The sequence below is a fragment of the Lagopus leucura genome, unplaced genomic scaffold, assembly GCF_019238085.1.
Source record: "Lagopus leucura isolate 7727_CA_CO unplaced genomic scaffold, USGS_WTPT01 Super-Scaffold_1, whole genome shotgun sequence".
Lineage (NCBI taxonomy): Eukaryota > Metazoa > Chordata > Aves > Galliformes > Phasianidae > Lagopus > Lagopus leucura.
Window position 1 is genome coordinate 21,919,239 of NW_024962250.1, and position 19,767 is coordinate 21,939,005.

General features: G+C 42.1%; 1 long non-coding RNA gene across 4 annotated transcripts in view; it reads right to left on the reverse strand.

Annotated features, from left to right (window-relative positions):
* Window positions 1-19,528, reverse strand: part of LOC122176623 — a 157,842-nt gene extending 138,314 nt beyond the window's left edge. For all 4 annotated transcript variants that reach the window (XR_006177803.1, XR_006177810.1, XR_006177814.1 and 1 more), the window contains exon 1: window positions 19,443-19,528. This is a non-coding gene — a long non-coding RNA (uncharacterized LOC122176623). The remainder of the gene's footprint in view (window positions 1-19,442) is intronic.
* Between the last annotated feature and the right edge of the window lie 239 nt (window positions 19,529-19,767).

Below are 19,767 nucleotides of genomic sequence, written 5' to 3' on the forward strand. Positions count from 1 at the left end.
AGTACTCATTTCCTGTATTGTCACAAAATTAAGTCTGAAAACGCAGAGCGCTTTACCCAGCACATTTCAGGTACTTCAATAAGTGCTCAATACTTTAAATTGCTTCATACAATTTATTAAAAATTTACAGTATGTTTTTATCAAAATGTGGTTTGCTAAATTCAATCCCAACCCCTTCTCCCCCCCCCAACTTACTATCTGAGAAAAGTAGCATCCATTACAGTAACCTGGCTGGTCCAAACACACCTATATAATTAATTTTATAAATGTGTATGACTGGAACTACAGGCAGACAGGGACAAATCACAACAGATAGACTATCTATGTAGCAGCACAAGTTTCCTGACCTCTGGGCTGGTTCTGGCTTTCTGAGTTGCCACGAATCATTCAGGAACTCAAATGGCTTTAACTGTGTGTGGATTATTTAGTGTACGTGTTGATATTTTTTCTTTCTGTGACAGGGAATCAAACTGGGAGGAAGGGAGAGATCATCCATATTTACAAGAACACCTTTTTCTTAATGACATTGTTATTAATAGAATTAAGCTGTGATTTCTGATAGCAGATAACTACACAATACATTCACACAGTGCATTGGCAGGCACCTGAACGAACTGACTTGTAAGTTACCAGACTGCAGTGGCAGCTGGGAGGCCGACATCAACCATCAACTCGCAAACAGAGGCTCATACTGATATACTGCTGGCTTCTAGGCAGGTGCTGAGAGCTTCAAGGGGCCCTTGTTTCCACTGGTGTGTATATATATGCCAGTCGTCCCTGTCTGCAGATAACAGCCACCACAATCTCAGATGCAGTATGAGTCATGTGGCACACTGTCGATAATGGTATTTGCTGGTGGTCTTTACAGACTTGGCTGACTGATGTTAAGTTGTCAATGTTTGTGGATTCAACAGTATTGCTAACTTCTCAAGGTTATCCATTTCTGAGAGACTTCCAGATGTGCTCTGTCAGCACAAACTCTCCCCTCTTTGCCTCGTTGTATTCTGATGCCTATTTCTATCTCCCCCCAACCCTCTCCCATCCACAAATACCTCTAGAATACACTCACACAGGAGTCTTTATAACATTCATACAGGAGATCTGTGAGAAGAGATCACTTCTGAGAAAAACAGAACTATTAGGCAGGACTATGTGAGCTGCATCAATTGCTACAATTAGTAGTTCAAAGGAGAGCCAACCAAAGAGACCTACCAGAATTAGAGTAAAGCTTCAAATTGAATTGATTACAGTATGCACGAATGTTTTGGTTTGTTGGGCTTTTTGGTAAACAGCTAGGAACTATAAAGACAAAACAAACGTAAAGTCAATCAAGTACTTTTTAAATTCAACATATTGTTTAAATAAAACCAAGTTCAAAATGAGGCATTTTAAAATCATCCCACAAAAACATCTTCAGAAATAACTTGAATTTTGGTTTCTTGTTTAATCTTTCATCAGGAGATCACAAGCCAGTTTTTCACTGGAATCAGCTTTGTAGTTTGCATCTCAGCAGTGGAAGAAGTAACTGCCTGATTTTTTCCCCATAGGAAAGATCATAGAAGGAAATAGAACAAATCACATTAATTTGTGTAAAATCACAAGTGTCACTACCTGTGACTTTCACAAGGTCCTAAATCTCACCATCACTTAACCAGCAACTTGTTAGTGCTGCAGCACGCTCAGCGTTTAGCATCAAAGGGGAATATTGCTGAGTTGGCTTACACTTACAGCTCACAAAGAAAATGCCCACTGTCCTTATCCTCATTTTGCAGAGAAGAAACTGAAAAACACAAATTGTTTGATCTTTGTGGCAGAATCAGGAGATGCCTACTTTTATTTTTCCTGGAAAAATACAGAATTTATTTTTTTAATGGGTTTAGAAACTGGAAGTGGCATATTTTGCAGCTCTGATCTGACAAGAGAATTACTCATTCTTCCACCATTTCCTCAGTTTTCTTCAGTATCCCCATCTCTTATCTTTTTTTTTCCCTAGCAAACTCCTGGTGGCAAGGCTAGAAACCTTTAGCACTGATTTTTCCAATGAGAAGTTCCCTCTCCAGTGTCACACCTGTCATAGTTTCAGTTTTGTCAGTTTTGTTTCCTGCAACAAAAACTGCCACAACTATAATAAAATAATTTCAAAGGTAAAATGTTTTTATAGTGAAGTTCAGAAATGAACGAAAACATAGGGAATTCAATTAACAGTATTCTCCTGGTCCCTATTCAGACAGCTACACTACAGCTTTCTCATAAAAGAGCAGCATCAAGCAAATATGAAGATCAACATCACTGTAGTGATCTGTCTCCTGGTATCTGATAGTTCACTCCCTTCCCTTGTCATCAACTTTTTTTCAAGTAAAATGATCTCCTGAATAATCTGTGTAAATATTCTTGATGTAGACCCTATGTACAACTAATTTCTTACACGTATTTTGTATTAGAAATAATTTAGAAATTAGAAATAACATTACTACCATTCTCTAGTCAAAATGAATGTAATTCTGGGGGGAAAGCAAATAGTCAAGAAGAGGGTAGTGAATTTCCACTAGATGGCAGAGGCGGTTCCCACCTGTAAACCAGCCTTAGCAGAAGAAAAGCAGAGAGCCCCTTGAAAGCACTGAAAAGGTCTATCCCTCCCTTCTCCCACAGCGTGATGGATGGGCCTCTCTCAACAAGCAGATGGAAGTTGGGCCCAGGGCTAGGTGAAGTGCCTGTAGTGTACCTGTTTCATAGGTACAATTTAACAGATTGAACGGTGGGGAGAGGTGAGGGAAGAGACTCTCAGTCCAATCTGTGAAAAATAAATGGTGATGCCAAAATCAACAGCGTAGCAGAGTGCAAAAAAATGCTTCGCTATCCACAGTGAGACCGGTCTGAGCAGATGATGCCTCCTGCTTTCTTTTTTCATCAGCTCAGCTTCCCATGGAGGAGAAAAACTGCTTTCTGCTACCTTTCAGGGCTTGTTAGAGCTCTGATGGCACACCACCACACCAGATTTTTTGCCAGAGGCACCACTGTGCTGAAACTGCCTGCTTTCCCCAACATTTCAGCTGCCTTAGATATAAGCTAACAGGTGAAGCAGGCTGAGGAAGAAATCTTGAGTTTAAAACAGTTACTTCCCAGAAACAGTCAAGGTACAGACACTATGCCTGCACAAACAGCCAGAGATTGACATAATCCTCCCCCTCTACTCTGCCCTGATAAGACCTCATCTGGAGTACTGCGTCCAGTTCTGGGCTCCCCAGTACAAAAAAGACAGGGATCTCTTGGAAAGAGTCCAGCAGAGGGCCACAAAGATGGTGAAGGGCCTGGAGCATCTCTCCTATGAAGAAAGGCTGAGTGAACTGGGTCTGTTTAGCCCTGAGAAAAGAAGACTGAGAGGGGACCTGATCCAGGTCTATAAATATCTAAGGTGTAGGGGGCAGAATGGCGAGGCCAGACTGTTTTCAGTGGTGAGTGGAGACAGGACAAGGGGAAACGGCTGGAAACTGCAGCATAGGAAGTTCCGCACAAACATGCGCAAGAACTTCTTTACAGTGAGGTGACGGAGCACTGGAACAGGCTGCCCAGGGAGGTGGTGGAGTCTCCTTCTCTGGAGATGTTCAAGACCTGCCTGGATGCCTACCTGTGCGACCTGCTGTAGGGAACCTGCTTTGGCAGGGGGGTTGGACTCGATGATCTCTGGAGGTCCCTTCCAACCCCTTCAATTCTGTGATTCTGTAATTCCTGCATAAATCCAGTACCCCATGCTTCACCCCATATATTCAAACAATTTGAGTTCATATGAGGGAATTTTATATTCTGCCAGCAGGACATAATTTAGCTTGTTTTAATGGAATCAGAAAGACATGAAGAAGCTTTACAACCTTCAAGTAAGCCACGATTAGCAACTGCACCTAACAGAATCTAGTATCCTGTATATCCCTGCTTTTCCAAGCTTTGCACAGTGCATTCTGCTGTCACCATTGAACTGAGCTTGGAGCCAGGAAGTTTACCATATGCTTATATTCAAAATGCTTTCTGTCCTGCTTCATTCTGATCTGGAAAAGCAGATTAACCCATTCAATTGTAAAAGTCTTCTGCCAAGAGAAATTTTCATCCATACTTTTCTACCTCACCCAGCCCTGCAAAGCTCCCCCCAGCTCCTTGCTAATATTTCCTCCCTCCCATTCCCCCACTGCTGCATCTCTCTAATAAGCAGAGAATTGGCTACTTGCTACCCTAAATGCAACAGAAGATTATGCAAGAGATCTCCTCCTGAGAAATGACCTTTCTACCCCTGGTTTCAATGCTGGGACAACATCACTTGTGTATTTTACGTTCCAACAAAAACAAATCCTGGATGGATAAGAAAAGTTACAAATTTCCCTTGAGCCTCCCTGCTATAAATAAACAAAAAGAAATAAGTGACAGACAGCCTTCTTGAGAACATCCTTTAGAAGATTAAGTGTTACTTTAACAGAGATCAATGTGCTGACATTTTCTAGAGCTGAAAGGAGATTCACATCTCAAGAACTTTTGGAGATGCATCAGACTCAGGATAATATCAGCATGTAGAAAGGAATCAGAAGGGCTTAGACAAAGAAACATGCGTTAAAGCAAGAAGATGCCCTTCCTTGTTCTGACAGTTATTTTCTCAGGCACCAATTATCAAAGGAAGGGAAATACTTGCTGAGTATGCAGAAGGATTTAATGGGCCTGAAGTGCTCACTCCTGAAGGCCAAACACTTACGTGCTCAGGCCAAGGAAAGCAAGGAGCAGCTCCAGGTCAGCATACTTAACCCTAAGAATATTTTGACAAATAGCAGGTATATGCTTCAGAAAGTCAGCCCGCACTATCCTATCAAGTAGATCAGGACAGGCAACAAAAAATTTGCTTAGAAAGCAACAGAATGTACAGACAGTCTCCAAAAATTTTAGAGGAGACAGTTGTTTGAGATCCAGTTATTGCTCCAGCAGATGGATCATAGAAACAGCTGCAAAATCCCCCCAGAGAGCAGATCAGAATTCTGAGCAAGAGCTTAAGAAAGATTCAGACATGGCACTTCTGGCTGTTTATTCTGCACAGAGATCTCAGGCAAAACTCCACCCTCGGGGTGATGCTACAATATGAGTTAACCCATTCATGATGTAAGAAACAACAAAAACAACTTAAATTGTTCAAGAACAGTTTTAAAGAGTTGGAAAAAATCATAATTGGCTTTATTTCTGTTTAGAGTTTCCTAGAGATGGACTAGTTACATGAGGTACAATCACATAGTATATGGCAGTAGAATTTCCACATTCATTGCACCATCACTGAATTTATGAATTCTGTTCGCATCCCTCATCGTGAGGGAACAAAACTGATGTTGCCCTCATCCATGCAGAAATAGCAAAACAAGATGCATGGATTTCTCCATAAAATGAAAATCAAGTTACTTCAGGGGAGATCTTCCTACAGAAGAAAGATAACGGATAGGAGAAAGTAAAGACAGAGCCATGTTCTTCTCCATTTTATCCAGTGACTTAAAAAGAGACAGTGGGCATAAACTGAAATCCAGGAGATTACATCTAAATATGAGAAAAAACTTTTTAAGTATGGAAATGTTCAAACACAGAATGCTCACAGAAGTTAAGCAGCCCCCATCATTGGAGAGCAGTCGAAAATGTGGCTAGGCATGATATAGAATAATCTGCTCCAGTTTTGAACAAGGAGTTTGGACTAGATGACCTCTGAAGGTCCCTTTCAACCTCAGCGTTTCTGTGGTGCTCTGAGCCTGCTTTAAGCTTCATGCTTTTAGCTCAAGATGTGTTACTTCTAGCAGGAAGTGATCTCCATTAGAAGAGACACATGATGTACTTCCTAGAATGCATTTGTTTTATCATAGCTTTATTCAGCAGTGATGTATTGTTCCATATATTTGTGTATTCTAGCTGAAGCCTCCCTATGTATTTATATATGCATGTAAGTATCCAGCTGTATCCTGGATTCAGCCTTCTGAGAAACCAGTGTCATACTCCCTAGCTAGCAGGTCATGAAATATCCAATAAAGTTGATAGCTAACATAGCTCATGCAATTTCTGAACTCACTGCACTCTCGAAGGTTACTCAGAACATCCATGCTGAAATGCTCTGCAGCAGTGAGACAATATCTTTATTTTGGACTTCTGTGGATCCTTGTGGGTTGGTTGTATCTCAGTCATGCCTGGAACCATGGCTTTTGGCTCCATTTTTTCCCCAAAGGATACCACACATGGTTTATAAATACCGGAATCATTAGTGTTGAATTAGTGTGAAATAAACAAGGTACCCCAATCTGCTTTAAAAAGCACACAATTGCTAAGAAACAAAGCTGCAAAGTAGTTGCAGCCAGCATCCCATCTTCACTTTAATGGTCACAGGCCAAGTCTCACTCACCAAGTATCACTGAAGACCAGATATCCATCTCAGAAGCATTTTGAAACTATACTCCCCTAGAACAATCCAGTTCACAAACACGAGGATTTGTGAGATGGGAACAGAGTTTTCCTGGGGAATCTGGAAAATAAATCTTGAGGGATTGGGCAATTGCTGTATGGCCTTCCAAGCAATGCTACTTCCCTCTTTGAAGCACCTTGTCTACCACAGGAACTGTGTTAACAATACTGACATACTTGCTACTCTTTAAAACAAACAAACAAACAAACAAACCCTTCCCCCACAAAAAAAGAATACAAAAACAGAAGAAAAAAAAGTATTATTCACACTATGCTACATGGATACTAGTGACAAACTCTAACACTAAGCTGTGTGGAAGATGCTGAAATATCAGTGTATTTGCTGCATATGAAAAACTGCCAAAAGCAATAGTTTATTCTGGTACATAGTCATCGCTTAATTGATCTATGAAATTTACAAGATACCACTCAGTGCAAGGAAGGAACAAGGTCACATTCTTCACAGTGAACATACAACAACAATAGATATGGAATATCCTACTTTGGAGAGTATTATTCCATCTAACTGAAAGGAAAACACTCTGTCAGTGAATGTATCCAGAAAGGTGTTGCAGGTTTCATAGCACAGAATGTACAGAACTTCCAAGAGAAAATATGCCTCATGCCCTAACAATTAGCACAACTACAATGAGCCACTGTTGCAGCTCATTATATTCCCACATCAGTAGGGAAAAAACCAGCAATGAGATTAGGTGGACACATTCAGAATTTATTAATATCTTAAAGTTACACTTACTCTCATTACATTTTTTTTTATTTTATTTTTTTTAAATCTTGACTTCCCTAGAAGTGAAAAAAATATATAGCACAAGTTCTATTTGCAGTCCTCTGCTTACCAGACTATATGGTCACATATTTAGTTAGATGTAGGAAATAATGAAGTAAAATGCTCTTTTACACCCTTGAATTCTTGCCAATATAATCAAATATTTCAGCCTTCCCTTCACTATTCTGAAATTCAGGTTGGTTGTAGGACTTAACTGAGCACAGAATCCTTACTCAGCAAGGTCTCAGTAAGAGCTACTCAGTCATCTATGAAAGCAGTAACTCCTCAATCTATGATTAAAATCAATGCCTGGATTATTTTCAATAAACAAGACAGCTTAATCAATAATAAATCACCAGAAGTCAAGAACAGCAACATCTATGAACAAGTTTCACCATAATCACACCACCTGAAGACAACCTCCACTCTTTTTAGAGACCAAGGAGTTGACAGATGCTGCCTGCAGCATCAAATTCTTCTAACGATCCATTTTTCAAGAGGGCATCAACGCCCTGGGCAAAAATGAATGAGAATGCCTCCTAGAGTGGCTGCTGCCTGTACCTGCCCTGCAGCTGCCCACATACTCTTGGTAACTTTGTACGTGCTGAGATACCCACCAACTATCAAAAACTAAAACAGGACTCAGCACCTTCAGCACTGAGACAGGCAAGAACCACCCATCTAAACCAAAGTACAAATTGGACCAGAAACTTCATATGCAAGTAGTGAGGCTACGGCCCTCTGTAACAGCTGGTTTCAGCTCAAGAATAAGTGAGATACCCACACGGATGGCTGTGAATTGGCTGGTTTCCATCCACAAACACAGAAAGCCTCTGCAGTTCAACCTACAAATGTTCTCAGAATCCGCTTGCAGCAGCTTCAGAAAAGGTCAAGTAGAAGGTGCTCAACAAATAGCCATGCTGTGATCACTCTGGCTGTTTTAATTGGGCAGTTCACTGTGTGTTGTGACAGACAGCTGAAACATTCAGACAGTGAGAGTCTGATCTGTACCCACATTTAAGTACTTGTTCAATTTATATGCTTGCACAAAGCACAACAGGAATTTGGGAGATGGAGCAGCTGCATTACAAGGAGATACTCTTCCCCCTAATTCAAAGGCAAGTAGGCTGAGGAGGATATAAACAACAATTACAAAATCACAAAAGTGGTGGAGAAAGTAAAATCAGAACTGTTATTCATTAAACACTGCAATACTGAAAGTAGGAGCACTCATACAGAGTATGGGGAAAAAATGGGTTTAAAATACACAAAAGAAATAACTTCCCTTTACTTATAGAGCAAGTAGTGAATCTTTGGGATTTGCAATCACATGAGATCAAGGAGACCAATAATATCAGCAGGTAGACAAGAGCAGGCTGTATAAAAATTTGACAACTGCTCCAGGACAGTTATGGTAATATAAAGAGGCACATATGTACCTCCTTATGATCCCAAATCCAGTGACTACAGATGCTGGGAAAGAAGGAGAAGAATGCATAACAGGAAATGGTCAGGATCATGTCCTAGCCTTGTACAATACTGCTTGCTGTTACCACCAAGGGTAGATACACTAGTCTAAATGGGCCACATGTTCGACAGCAAGGCACTAATAATGCTTTCATGCTTGAAGGCATGGCTGAGGAAAGGCCCTCTTCCCCTATAGGAAAAGCAGCTGGCGTAGTTTTACCCATAATTGCTGCCATACTTCAAAATACACATAGAAATTAAAAAGAAATGGCCCAAATTGTGAAGTTCTGCCACCTGCTACAGCACAGAAGCTAAATTCAGAATGGTTTCTATTTCAGAAAGAGACTCCTTTCCTCTTGCCCCCTGTGCAGTCCATACCCACACTACTCCCTGCTGTACAGAAACAATCCCTGTTGTAATAGTGACTTCTCCACAAAACTTCCAACCAAGTAAGCTTGCCTTACAGCATCACGAAGAACATATTCCAACAACAACCTACCAACGACAAGTCTGTTCCTGGTATGAGCACACAGTTTTAAGACAGAAAGTTTGCTGCTTACTGGCATTCAAACACATGCTGACCTCCTCTGAGCACAGTAGACTTCACCTGTTTCCTTCCTTCTCCTTTAGACCCCACAGCTGTGATGGATATGTTACTAACGCACACAGCACACGTGCCACACAGGATTTCATCCTCCTCTCTCCTTTTCTTCACCCCTGAAGTGAAAGGAAACAAAGGTAGGTAGCAGCCATCTGGATACATTCAAGGCTCTACCAAAGGCTGACGGGACTTGACAGAGTTGACATAGTTACTTCTGCTGCTATGTATTAAATGCCACCTCTTTTCCCAAAATTCTCCACAGCTACTTGTGAATTTATATGCTATGTATACCCAAGACCTTCTGGAGCCCAGGATTTACTGTACTACTTTAATTACTGGGACAACTGCAAAGGCAACTGGTCTAAATAAAAGAAGTGTTTTCTATTTGTATCAAACTTACCCAGCTCCATTCTGTAATGGATGGGCAGGCTGATTTCAGAACGTGCTTGTGACTCCCTGGGAAGAGAGAGGAGAGAGTGACTCCATCTTAACACAGCAGAGCTCATTCCTTTCTCAAGTCTTAGGAAACATCTGCTTCCATTCTTCCTGAAGGAAGCCAAGCCAGTGAGTACACACAACACTCCTTGTAACAGAGATTTAGAAAGTGTCCACACACAACCTCATTTCATGGCATCTCAAATATAACTTGCAATTATATTGTTATGCACCACAGGAAGCCAAGCACTGCCTCTGAGCAATAGAGGCTTTATCTAGCTCATGCTTCACTGGAAACCAGACAACTGGAATTTGTCCATAGATGTGGTATCAGGAATAGTTCCACTGGTTCAATAGCTAGACAGCTAGTCCTTGGAGACTAACAGGAAAAAAACCTACTAAAGCCACCCACTTCCTCCACATGGCATTATATGGATATAATCCATCCCATACCATTAGACAGAGCCTATTTGACAGGGTAACTAAGCTAGCAAGCCTTGGCATAGACATCAAACTCAATTGTTGGGATCAAACTGATGTCTAAATTTCAAATACTACAAAATTTAAGTGAATCACAGATAACTAGGAATTGCTTTAGTTTCCATTGTACTGAGGAAAAAAATGTACATTTCCTTATGAGCCACTAGATGTCACTCTTTCCATTTTTTCCCCATGCCTATGACATAACATTTTTACCCCAAAACTGCTACGTAATCATTCTACAGAGAAGTAGGCAAATAGAATCATTAAGGTTGGAAAAGATCACTAAAGTCATCTGGTCCCCATCTGTCAAGCCATCAGCACCATACCAACAACCCACATCCCTAAATGACAGAAGCAAGCAGCCACACTGCTGCCCATTTCTCTATCCAGCATCTGTGCAGGTAGCATTACAGTGATGGAAGGGATGGCCAAATTCAGCCCCATCTTCACATTTTTACCCTTGCTCTTCCTGCTTATGCTTCACCCATTGAAACGACACCAAGGGCTAGGGCCCAGGCAACAACAAATGCCCATTCAACAGCTTTAGCAAAGGGCAGCCAATAAAATGGATCTAAATTTACGGATGCAGAGGAAGCAGATCTTTCCCAAAACCTGGTCCACGTGAACATTCAGCTTGTTACTGGAAAACGAATGATCACACACAACAAAGCCTACCCAAATGCACCTCTGTATAAATGAGGAAAACGTTTAGCGTTCAAACACTCACAGGTTAAAGTGCTAGGAACAATCTTATTAACTCTTCAATTTCCAGTTTCAACTCTACAAAATTAACAATTTGGGTGGAAAAAACACCCCTTGAGCATCTGTAGAGTCTATTAAACCCTAGGCATATAGACAATCAGGCCCTGCAAAATATTGGTTCTACAATTATTTCCTCAGTAAACTTGTCTTTTTTAGTATCTTTAGAAAGATACAGCCCAAACTGACATCAATGAGGAACCAGTGCTATTTCCATTACACCTTAGCTCCCACACAAACCCAATCCTACCTCCAAGACTTGCGGTAACAAATCCTCTCCTCTGCATGAATACAGATGGCACTGTGTAGCCCAGGCACATCCAGCCTATGTGCCACTCACTGAACATTTATGAAGACCACACAGTGGATGTGAACACAGTGAGGCACCAGGTGATGTGTTTCAGAAGTAACGACAGCAGATCAGCCCTGCTGGTGCAGACTGCGATGAGGGTGGCACGCAGGCTCTTGTTCATGGCTGGTGAAGAACTATAACTAAAGGTGGTGGCTCTGTTGAAAAACAGTTTTTTGTAGCTGAGAATTTGCTCAATTACGCTCCATCAAGTAGTGTTACTGTGCTCTTTGTATCTGTTGCCCATGGAAACAAAGGAGACATTACTTTCAGAGCAATCTACATATTTTATACGTGGACCAAGACAATTCCTCTTCACTCAGCATAGCACAAACTAGACAAAATTTTGGACACTCTGATGTAGCATCAACTGCATTCAACACAATAACTACAGAAGACACAGTGCATTAGCAAGTGTCTAAGCATCATTGCCAGAAAGGCAGCAATTCTCATAAATCAGGAAAATAATAAAGAACTGCATTTAAATTATTTAAGGATAGAGCTGGACTTCTCATATTTTGGTTGGAATTCTCTTCAAGAGACTTTGTGTATGGTTGCTTTCTGATCCTACCTGGATGTCCTAACGTTCCAGCTTTCTCCTCTAAGCAAGGAGACATACAATGGAAAGAAGAAAAACTAAGGCATTGGTAAAATAAAAGTAGAGCTGTATGCTAGGCAGCTTTCATATTAGAAAGTGCATTTTCTTTCCTTAAGGGCCTATGTGTTATGTTTCTGGGAAGTGAACTGGAGAAAGAAGCCAAGTTCCACTTACAAATGACCACTTCTTAATTCTGCTGCTCTGCATGAATCTGGTTTACATTAGGTTATTCAAAACTTATCTTTTTAACAAGCAGGAAGTACACACACTCTAAGCTCAAGTAAGTACAAATGAAATCACCAGTGCAAACCCTTTGGCTCTGTTCTTACACCATGCCTGGAGAGCTTGCAGAAGTTCAGTTTGAAAATAAATGCTATGAGTCCTACAACGCTTTTCAAAGACTTTTGAACACTTGGAATCAGATGATCAGGAACACACTGTAGCTGCATCCACTCACACTCCTATCTCCTCACGTTCCCACATGCCCATCAAGATGGGAGAGAGTGTTGCAGTGATGTCAAACACACTGTGCAAGTGCTTCCACACTGCAGAAAGCACCAAGTAGTAATGCCATCTTCACATTCTTGTCAGTTTATAAGTTCTGTATAATAGGACTATGGATAAATTAGTAACTATGGGGAAAAAAACATATCAGTAGCCAGGAGATTAACACTAACAAGATCTCACAATTTCTGAACCATCTCAGTTTTCAAAAGAAATATATTACTAGCATGGCTTTAATAAATGCCACAACTGTGTAACAATTAATTTTAATTTTAGTTTGTGACATAACAGAGCCAATCAACGCAACCCTGTTGAAAGTTCAATAAAAGCAAGATAGAAGTCTGAGCTGGCAAGACTTCCAACAGTAAAAAACAATCTAAGCATTTCCCTGGCCTAAACAGCCCCATTCCAAGTAATTCTTTCCAGTCCTCGAGACTCATCTTGTTTATAGGCATTAACACATTTTCCAAAACACATCACAAACATGTCTTTCCAGATGCAAAGACTTCTCATTCGCAATTTATGCAGCCTAGAAACAAAAGAAAGCTGTCTTGTAGCTTAGGAGAAGACTCACATTAAGTCTCTGCTCTGCCAGTCTTCCCATACCATCTTGAACAAATCACTCAGGACAGGTCTACACCTCCCAGCAGGGAACAACGCAGAACTCGTTCCCAAGCAGGGAACGCAGATGGCACGGCACTGCTGTACCAGCATGGGCCAGAGGCAGCACCAGTAAGTTCAGACGCCGTTGCAGGGAGGTGGTTTCAAACTAGTTGGCTCATTGCACTGCATGAATTGTTTGAGGTCAGTGGTAAACCAGCCCAGGTGTCTCTTCACCTAGTGTGAAAATTGCATGCTTAGCTTCTCTATTTCATTTTTCCAATAGCAGAATTGGAAGAATAGCATTTTTCCATTTTGAAAGGACACAAGAAAACAGGAGAAACATGGAGACAGCACAGTAACAGAGCAGGGAACGACACAAATATCTGAAGCTCCTGGAGCACTTGAAAGCTTCTTTGCTGCATTAACTTCATCCCTGGCTTCAAGAAAAGAAATTACCTATTGCCACTGAATCACACAATTAAAATTGAAAATACTAAGGATCAAGCTAGAAATAGAGAATTGCTGAGGATCAATTTGACCAAGCAATTAGAATTCATTTGAAAAAATGAGGAGGAAACATCTTTGTACTCAGGAAATGCAAGTTAATTGAAAATCTGCTGAAGAAAACCAAATTTCTGTTAAGGTTACTGTAGTTCAGGGAGGATTTCCTGATCAAATCAAAAGGGAAAGCATGAATTCTAGAATGTCTTGACAATTCTGCAGATTCAAAAGTAAGACAGATGAATTCAAACTATATAATGAGACTCAGCTCAGAAACATTGAACCCTAAAGCTCCAAGTAAGCTCCTGACCTACCAACACTGCTGGCTAGTTTAGAAGTGTCTTCTGCACGTAAGTGAACGCTCACTCTGACCCACATTAAAAAGATTCACATCGCAGTCCAAGGTCACCATAACTATTTCAAATTGAGAAATGTATACTCAGTTCTATTTCATGTGAAACACTGCTGAGATTTGAATGCTGTTTCCCAAACAAAAGAAATACCGAGTATCAGAGCACATGTTATTCTGGTTCAGTTTAATCTGTCAGAGGTGTCTGTTTTATACCAGTGCAGAAAAGGAAAAGGGGTTTTATAGGAGTAGCCAGTTTCCTCTCCACCTCTACAGAAAATATCAGATAGATAGAAAGGAAATTAAGAATTTTATTAAAGAGCCTTCTAGCTTTTTCCAAAAGTTGAATTAAAAAAAAAAAAAAAATCAACTTTAGTAGCAGGTAACTTATTTAACTTTAGGTTGTAACTGAGCACTTACATTGGAGAAAGCTCTATCAACTCTCTCGTGACTCCCAAAATTGGAGTTTGCCTCTCTCACCCTGGAGAAGAAAAGGCTGCAAGGAGACCTCGTTGCAGCTCTGCAGTATTTAAAAGAATATTATAAACAGGAAAGGAATCAACAAGCATAGACAGTGATAAGACAAATGGAAATGGCTTTAAGCTCAAAGAGGGAAGGTTTAGATTGGATATAGGGGTAAGTTCTTTACAGAGAGAGTGGTGAGGTGCTGACACAGGCTGCCCAGAGAGGCTGCGGATGCTCTGTCCCTGGAGGCATTCAATACCAGGTTGGATGGGGCACCAGGCAGCCTGCTGTAGTACCAGATCTGGAGGTTGGTGGCCCTGTCTGTGGCAGGGGGTCAGAACTCAATGATCCTTGGGCTCTCTTCCAACTCAAGCTATTCTAGGACTCATTCTATGACTCAGAGAACAACACTCTTCCCCTTCCCAGCTAAGTAAAATACTTTAAACCAGTTAGTTTTCCAAATTCAAGTTCCTTTCACTGAAATTTGATGCCAAACCATTTCAATCTATGGTCTTTCTCTGATGGAAATAGTTGAACTTAAGAACTTAACTCTTAACATTCTTTCACTAAGCACCCAAGTATTGCGGTGCTTTTCCTGTTTCCCATCTGGATGAATTAACCTTCAGACATCAGTCCTGCACACGACTCAAAACTCTAGCTTCTGGTCTCACGCCCTGCCTCTAAGCTGGGGTGGCACAAAGCAAGTTAGATGATAGCCTGTTCGCTTCTGTGTTCCAGCCCTGAAATGTCACAACTAAGCCCTAAGTCCCTCTCATCAAGCAAAGTTATTATTAAGAACAAAAGAGAAACTCCAAATGAAACAAGTTGTCAAGTTAACATTATCTTGTACAATCCTTGCCTCATTCCAGTGAGTTTTAACCTTCCTGCCTTCTTGAATCCCAGAGCAGGATCATACATGGCTGATGTATTCACGGTGTGACAGACAGGATGGGAAATGCCATGTGACAACATGCTGGTTATGTGAAACAGCAAGGTCAGTCAGTTGCGAGATAACTTAACAGGCCAATGATAAGGGAAGATTAATGCACAAGTTTTTCACAAATATTTGCAGATATTTGAATAGTTGATTGGGTCCAAAACTCCCTTCTCTTAGATCTGATCTACATGGAGAAAGCAGCCAGTAGGACTGCACCTGAACAGGACAGTATGTGGAGTCACTGGGACAGCCACCGATTCAGTCATTCTTAACTGCCCACAAAGTAGGTCTGTCATGGCTCTGTTACAACAATTGCCCAGACTAAAAGTTATTTCAACTTCACAGACAAATAGTAGCAGCTTTGCTGTCATCTTTAGAGATACTCCTGATCAGACCTCTGGAAAGAGAAGAATTAAGGGCAAAGGTGGAATTTCTGCTCTGGGCAAAGATCTACTGCGTCACTGTCATACTGCTTGGCAGTATGCTTCTAAGGGTCTTCCGTACAGCAGACAATTTCATTGCAATAGACAAAGACATTTGTACGATCATGCTAAAAACAGTACAGTTGTGAGCTGGAGAAACTAGAAGCAGATAAAGAAAACACTCTAGAACAAAAAACACAGCTTAAAACATGATTTAAGTCTCCATCTTTTTCTGAAAGTAGCTAAAGAAAACAAATCAAATGCTTAAAAAAAAAGCTCATTCATATAATGCACAAAAACGTATTACAAATAAAACCCAACACCTTAAATTAAGCCACTCTGCTCTGATGTCCCACTGACATTTCTCTCACGTAAGTGCTGTAGATGGAACCTAAGAGGCTATTTGTTCAAGTAAGGCTCATTCATAGAAGAGAGCTTAGCTTACTACTAGCCATCAAGAGAGCCCTTCAAATCAGCAAGAACTGTTCCCGCCTTCAGCAGAGAATACATTAGGCCACTGATTTTCAGTCACTGAAGAAAGGGTCATGAAGGGATTTTAACAGGCCATAAGTCCTCCTCCCCAGTGCAAGATCAGCTCTAACTATATTACTTCTGACTGAAATCCAACAAACAATGCTTCAAACCTTGCAATGACACAGACGCCATATTTTGCTGAGGCTATTTTTTCTCCAGTCTTTCACTGATCTTACGGGAAATACGTTCATACAACATAAGTACAATGAGTCCAAATTAATACCATACATACTGTTTCACATAAAAAAATCTACAGCTAAAAAGCTAAGCAGGTTTTCTTCCCATCCCTCTGCTGAGCGCACTGCTCCAGTGCAGCAGGCCGAGGCCACCCCAGACTCCATGTGACATCTTCCCACTTCACCCTGCAGACGAACCCAGACACCACTGGGCCAAGGCCATCAGCAAAGCTCACAGCCAGTCCCCCACTCCTCACTTCCTCTCACAGCTAACACCAGGAGAGTAAAGCCTGGAAGAAAATGTGAATCTGCAGGAGTATCTACAGGTGCAAGGAAACCTGTGGTATATAGGAACACACATCATAACTATACTGCAGGCTCCCAGGTGCCATTTGGAAGCCTGAAGTGACTCCAACAAGTGGAAAGCAATAGCCAAGTCCTGAAAATTAGTTCAGACAACCCATAAGTGCCTTTGAAATAAGCAATCCGAACGCATACAGAATAAATATGTGAAAAATGCTGCAAGAAATTGAATGGTCATTGATAACTTTGGAGCTAAATCAGCCTGGGGAAATAAATTAAGATGCTGGTTTGTCATAACAGTCTGAAGTCACTGTCTCTGGAGTCTTCCAGACATACAGAAAAGGGAACAAAACAGATACAAAAAAGGAACCAAGCAGCAGAGTCCATGCTCTGAGTGACACAGTGTTATATCACAGAATTATTTAAGACAGAACAGACCTTTAAAGGCCATGTAGCCTAAGTCCCTGCAGTGAACAGGAACACCTACAGCTCAATCAGGTTGCTCAGAGCCTGGTCCAGCCTGACAGCCCTGGGATGAGGCATCCACCACATCTCTGAGCAACCTGTTCTGTGGCTTCACTACCCTTATTGTAAAAATTTTCTTCCTTATATCCAACATAAACCTCCTGATCTAGTTTGAAACCATTTCCCCTTCTATCACAGCAGACCCTGCTCAAAAGTTTGTCCCCTTACTCCTTATAGCACACCTTTAGATACTGACGGGCCACTCTCAGGCCTCACCAGATCCTTCTCTTCCCCAAGTTGAACAGCCCCAGCTGTCAGCCTGTCCTCACAGGAGAGGCATTCCATCCTTTGGATCATTTTTGTGGCCCTCTTCTGGACACACTCCAACAGGTCCATGCTTCTCCTTTACTGAGGACTCCACATATAGACGTGTTACTCAGATGAGGTCTCAACAACATAGTGCAGAGGGGCAGGATTACCTCCCTCACCCTGCACTTCTTTTAATGCAGCCCAGGATACAGTTGGCCCTCCGAGCTGCAAGGGCACACTGCTGGCTCATGTCCAGCTTCCCATCCACCAGTAGTCCCAAGTCCTTCTCAGCAGGGCTGTGCTCCATTCTTACATCCCCCAGCTTGTACTGATAGTGGGAGTTGCCACAACACAGGTGCAAGACTTTGCACTTCAATTTATTGATCCTCATGAGGTTCACCTGGGCCCACAGCTCAAGCCTGTTCATGGTCTCTCAATGGCCTCACTACCATTTTTAGAAACAAGTTTTGGATCTCCTGCAACAGGTGGAACTCCCACTTCACCCAGAGGGAGGCAAGAATTTCTTTAAACTGCTCTCTACACTACTTGCATCCAGTATTTTGTATATTCTGAGTGAATTTATTCGGAGAAGTTTTGGCTTGACTTTAGTCCTTTCTCTATTAGTGCTATTTGTCCCTTCACTATGAACAAGTGTTAAGCTCCCTGCTATAACTAAGCTTGACCCTTCCAAACTGTTCTCAAGTGTGATTCACAGAAAGCACCTGCACTCATCCTCTACAGAAAACAAGTAAAACAAAGCTTTCTATTACCATTATTAAAAAAATAAAATAAAGTTGAGTGTTCTGGTCCCACATTGTCATAGCTACAGTAATCTGCTCCCAGAAAGGAGAAACACCCATTACACAGCCCATATCACAAGTAACAGTATCCATAGACAAGATGATACTAGCTGCCAACACGTGGCAGCCATTTCTCTGCCCTTTCTATCACCTCACTCATACCCACCTGGCACAGACCAGTTCATTCTGCACAGCTGGGCTCTGATTTTCCCAACTAAACAAAGTGTAGCACCAATTCTACCTTCAAAATACTGACCTGTTGCTGCAACATTACTTACATGACAACCAGAGAAAATAAACACTGTTTATTAAATACTGCAGAACAGCAAACAATCCTCCAACAAAACTTGTTTTAAAGCCTGCTGATAATTATTTGCAACTATTCCTCCAATTAAAGATACATTTCAAGCCGTTAAGGACACAAGGATTGTGTTGCACTTCTACTGCCACGCAGGAAAGAACAATTCTTGAAGTGTCACAGATGCTGATTTTTTTTTTTTTTAAACCTCTGGCTGCAGATCAGACTTATTAGCACATATTTCTGACAGAGGGAAAAGCAGGAGCACAGAAAGCACCATACATTGCTAAGCACCAACTACTGATGAAGTTCAAAACCAAAACCCCTGCTTCCATGGAGAGCTGTGCTCAAGCATCAGTCAGGGGAAGCAAAGCAGCTCCATTTAAAAGCTTTGCACTATGCTTTCCCAGCACTGTTACCGGCAGCACACCTGTCACCCCAACATACAGCCCGGCATGTGACCCATTTCTGGGCCCGTGCCAGGAGAGGAGCAAGGGCTGAGGAATGGACACAGCAGGTATGACCTGTTTGGATAAAAGGCATCTAGTCAGGGGCTGTGCAGTAACTCCTGCTAAGACTTGGCCACCCTTCTTGATGTAAGGAATCTTCTTCACTTGCACACAGGTAAGAGGCAAAGACAACCGTAACACTACAAACCTTACTGAAGGGATCAGTCAGCACTGCTCAAGATCCGCATTCAAGAAAAAAAATTCCCTACTCACTGATGAAAGTGTTTAAGTATTACAGAAAGCGCAGTTCCCTCATCTCCACAGCGCGACATTCAACCCTGGGCGCAAACAGAACAGACCCATCACCCTCAGCACCCCGTGCTTTCTACCTGCCGGCTCCGTCCTGCTGGCCGCATCCTGCACAGCCCCACAAACGCTCCGCACCTCAGAGGGCACCTGGAGCAACGACCGTTAAACGGCCGCGCCCCGCCCCTTTCATACGGCCCCGCCCCTTTTATCATACCCCGCCCTCTTTCCCGACCACGCCCCCTTTCTCGCCCCGCCCCCGGGGCTCCCGCCCGCTCCCTCCGTCGCACCGCCGCTTATCGCCGGCCGCAGCCGCCTGGGCCCTTATCGCTCGCGGACAGTAGCGACACGCCCGCCGCGCGCCGACCGCTGCGGCGGACGGCGTCCACGCTAGCCCCGTCGCTCCGG